Source organism: Octopus bimaculoides, chromosome 15, assembly GCF_046866305.1.
Source record: "Octopus bimaculoides isolate indiv1 chromosome 15, ASM4686630v1, whole genome shotgun sequence".
NCBI lineage: Eukaryota > Metazoa > Mollusca > Cephalopoda > Octopoda > Octopodidae > Octopus > Octopus bimaculoides.
Genome location: NC_142942.1, coordinates 35,521,506 through 35,526,505, shown reverse-complemented (window position 1 = coordinate 35,526,505; position 5,000 = coordinate 35,521,506). Strand labels below are relative to the sequence as shown.

At 34.2% G+C, this 5,000-nt stretch overlaps 1 protein-coding gene across 4 annotated transcripts in view; it reads right to left on the bottom strand.

The window, feature by feature from the left end:
* LOC106867458 (putative G protein-coupled receptor 139) overlaps nucleotides 1-5,000 on the bottom strand; it is a 407,204-nt gene that overhangs the window by 221,561 nt on the left and 180,643 nt on the right. For all 4 annotated transcript variants that reach the window (XR_001409149.3, XR_008265624.2, XM_014912337.3 and 1 more), the window contains one exon: nucleotides 848-920. The gene's annotated coding sequence lies outside the window, so the exon portion shown is untranslated. The remainder of the gene's footprint in view (nucleotides 1-847; nucleotides 921-5,000) is intronic.

The window sequence follows — 5,000 nt, the reverse complement described above, 5'->3', positions numbered from 1 at the left end:
GGAAGGGGAGGTGAATCTCCCGGTCACAGAGGAGACGCACCCTCCCTCAGCTGAGAAGAAAAAAAAGAGAGGAAGAGAAACAGGACATTGCCGCAGTCGGTGACATAGTACCGGAATGTCTCGGAGCCTTGTCGGTGGAGTTTGTGCCACCGGCGGGGGAAGAGCCACCGTCGGTGGGAATTGTGCTGCCGGCTGTAGAAGTGATTACTTCGTCCCCGGAGGAAGACGAATTATTGGTCTTCTTCGATGAATATTAATGAAAGAAAAAAACCTGGAGGCATCTGTTAGCGATGCTCAATGTACAGCGTGACAAATTTAACATATAAGAAATTTTGCAAAATATCGGCTTTCATAGTCATGATTCTAAGAGGGTGATGAAACTTTATGTCAGCTGTGCCAGATAACAACTATGGACAGGGTTCAATCTTATAAAATTAATTAAGCGAAGTCTTGTCTTTTTAACACAGTTTTTAGAATTAAAAAAAAGTATAACGAAAATTACATGTTGGTCTATATAAGTTGACTAACTTACATGCTGCCGCGTCATGTGACACATGAAGCAGTCGATGCGCTCTTGTTTGATCACTGTGATGCTTTTTTTTTTACTTTGAAATGTTTACATACCTATATAATTCCCATATGTACAAAAACAAAGCATATAATCTATGTAGAATGGAAGCTATGAGAAATAATATAAAAGGAATAATTAAATTTAAAAACTTAAAGTAAGCTTTAATGTAAGAAGTGTAGAAATAATGGGTTTTTTCTGCAACATATAAGGCTAATATAAAGTGGTAAAGGTACCAATTGATTAGATCTATGAAACATATAACAATAAGCAACTTACCTGAAGTTATTGATCTTTGAAGCACTGTTTAAGTTCATTCATTGTTTTAAGATGATAGGAAGATATGTACGCCCTGCATAGAAAGAAATAGTAAAACTGCTATAATATAACATATAATCTTAATAAATAACGTCACAATCAATTTAGAATTCTTTTCATTTATCTGTCAATAATAATAATAATTATTATTATTATTATTATTACTATTATTATTATTATTATTATTATTATTATTATTATTATTATTATTATTATTATTATTATTATTATTATTATTATAGGAATGATAGCAAAAGGGACTGATTGCTATCTAGCGCAGATACCAGGAAACCCCATATTGGCAGAATTTCAAAAGATAGTAGAAGAAGAAGAAGAAGAAGAAGAAGAAGAAGAAGAAGAAGAAGAAGAAGAAGAAGAAGAAGAAGAAGAAGAAGAAGAAGAAGAAGAAGAAGAAGAAGAAGAATGATAACAACAACAACAAGTACTACCCAGACAAACCGCCTAAATATCATAGTCAAAGGTCTTGTTGAAAAGATATGTCTTTTGATGAATTTTTCAGCCCCAGCAGACAACCAACACATCTCTGAAAACGTTCGACAAATTGATTAAATATTGTAACTTGAATGTAGAAATCAGACTATAGCATCCGAAAACAACAAAATTACCTATTTTTATTAGAGCACTTGGGATTATATCAAAAGGAGCGTACACGTAGATCAAATTTGTGGCAGTCTCAAATTAAGCGAATAGCAAATTATCACACTTAAGGCTACCTCATTTATATTACTTTAATTTCTCTCCACGTAAGTGCAATCTCATTCATTTAGTTTTATTATTAATTTTATAAAGGTATTATTTTGTAGTATACAGACAATAGTTTTTCAATTGCATGGCACCTGTCATGTCTGCACTTTTAGATGTAAATCTTATTCTTTGACGTCTCTGGTTGAGATATGTGTACAGTATGTATAGGTTAAAGCAAGTAGTAGTAGTAGTAGTAGTAGTAGTAGTAGTAGTAGTAGTAGTAGTAGTAGTAGTAGTAGTAGTAGTAGTAGTATCACCACCATCAGCCTTGGGGAAGGCTAAAACAACAATTATTCCTGTGGTAATTTGTGCACTTGGAACCACATTCAAAATGCCACATAAAAGAGTGGACGATATTGGAATTGAAAGTCGCATTAGACTCTTTCCGAATCCTCCGCACGTTCTCAGATTTACAAGCAAACACTCTGAAATATTCGTAATGGAGCTTCCAGTGCGAATGCCAAGCAGTACAGCATGTCGTTTCCGAATTTCTGGCAAAGTGAATTGCATCATTGTGATGTTTTTCTCATAGCCAGTGCTTATCTGACCCTACTATACTGTGTAGTCAGCAAAATCATGAAGAACCAATGCGCATGCGCAACATGAAAACTATGAAATAGTGACAATTTACCCATCGCACCCTATACATACGCATATACATATATATATATATATATATATATATATATATATATATATATATATATATATATATTTATACATACACATATATGGTGGTTGTCTACTCCTTATGCAGAGTTTGACCACCTCCTGTACCTACATCTTAGCACCATCAGGGCTTCTGATGTCTGATGTGGCTTTTTAAACCAGACGATGTTCTAAAAAGACACCCACATAGATAGCACTTCCGATTTGGCCCACCAAGAGCTGCAGGTAAGTTCTGCTCTTTGTCAATCTTAAAATGTCTTTGGGGCCTCCGCTGGATTTGCAAACCTTCTAAGGTGTGCACAGATATCTAGGCAGAATAGTTGGTGGAGGCTCGTCTTCCATGCGTTCGCAGATGAGATTTGAGGCTAGCAAAAGACAAGCATGGTCTGTCACAGACTGTGCACACAGAAAGGTCATTGCCATTCACCTTCTCGAGCGTTACATTTCTGAGATCTCTTTTGAGGCTTACTTGCCTTATCCTGGCCTCTTCAAATGCTTTCACTCCAATTCACATCTTTGTTCGCCATCCAACTCGATCCGAAGCAAGGGTTTACACACATATATATATATATATATATATATATATATATATATATATATATATATATATATATATATATATATATATATATATATATATATATATAGGGTTCGTTATGTAAGATGGCATCAAAGACGCTGCTATGTCTAAAGTGGCTGCCGTAGTTGACTGTGTTTAGGGCATTATTACCTAGTAACGATCAATATTTCCACAAATTTTCGATTGAACTAAATCGATCAATGACCACCAAAATCAGATATCAAATCACCAGTGTGTATCTATAATATAGGATGGAGTTTTGGAGAATAAATATTCATGTCTTGGTGTCTCAGACATGAAGATATCATTGATAAAAAATAACACTTTCTGTTGCATTATTGCCAAAATACTATAAACTTACACCTGGTACGGATTGAAGCTGTGACCCTCCTCGTCATGTATGGGTGTACATTAGTGTGTGTATCTTCATATGGGTTTGCGTGTATTTTCGGTGTCGTGTATGCGTGTTCGGTTAGGAATAAACTCTTCCAAGTATATGATGTAACATAGTTATCTCAAGAGAATTTCTGTAGCGTGAAAACGTATTTATGCTCAGCGTTGAGTAAAAGTGCCTAGTATTTCATTGAGGATGCAATGCGGCTGCCAATTTCCTCCAGCCATCTCTTTATAAGAGATAAATTGACACACGGCTAATTCATCTGAACTGGCTGTCCAACGCAAACAGTGAATTATTTGCCTTGATTCATTACCTCGACAGCCTGAGTTACAGAGATCTACTCAAAAGGAAATAACTAGAGTAACTCAACTACATTTGCTACAGATTATTCAGTATCTCTGCTATTAACTCAGCAGACAATTTGCTGTCTTAAATGGGAAATTTAACAAAATATTGTTTTCAATACAACGTTTTCGCTATTCGTAATCTTTTGATAGATGAAAAGAATACCTTCAAGCAAAATTATTGTAAAATTAAACCATTTGTCCTATTTTATCTTTTATTTTCTTGATGACAGATGTAATATTGATATTTTATTTCTGAGTTATTTGAAGAGTTGTTTTCAAAGTTTATTCTACAATTTACTGGAATCATTTATCTTTTAATAAGATATCAAATTTAAACTTACTTTTTTTTTTCCTCCGAATTTTGTTTTGATTTACTATATTTATTTACACATGTGTTATTGTGCAAACATATAATAAGAGATAAAACAAATAGGAAAATTAATAGAATAATATTTAATGAAGAGGGAGTGCCAGATAAAACGATTCGGTTTTGGTAAATTGTTATCAAAGATGAAGACAAAGTATATAATACAGGAATATCTTCATAACGTGTAAACATTACTGCTGGCAAAACAGGTGCATCAAACTGAGAACCCATAATAATTTATATTAGGGTGTGTTTTTATATGCTTGTCTATATGTAAATTCACATGATTTCCATTTCTGTGTATATATGTGTATCTAGACTACTTGTCAATCTCGTGCGTCTTTGTGTATGATCCAAACTCTCTGAGTATCGATTTTGTTGTGTATGATTTTGAACAAAGCAATATGTCTGTGTATATGTATACGTGTGCATGCGCTAGTGTGAATGAACATTTGTGCATATATACATCTCGTTTAAGTAGGCGTGTACAAGTGCGCATATGTTCTTTAGAAAATAGAAAAGCATATTATGTAATGCAAACATTTCAACTAGACACATTGATAAACAGATGTATATTAATATATAATGCAACGCAGAGGTAGACGTAAATACATTCATACACTAGGAGTAGTAATAGTTATTACACATGTCACATACGTACATGTGGCTCTGAGTTTTCAGTGAGTGGGAGAGAGAGAAACATACAGGGGCTAATTTCAAATACATCATATCAAAATAATCATCCCAGACAATAAAAACAGTTGCTCCGGGAAGATGAATTGAAATACACCTGTGATATGTCTTGCTATTTCACTCAACAACAGTTCCTAAGTCTTAAGGCTTATGAAACCTTCGGATTCGCAGACTTTATGGTAGCAGAATTCTTTATTCTCCAAAGAATTCTATTGTTCTTCGCCAACCATTGTCTTAGACATTTGCTCACTAATTTTCCATTCAATATCTCAGTCGGTACAGTGAGCGCTATGCCT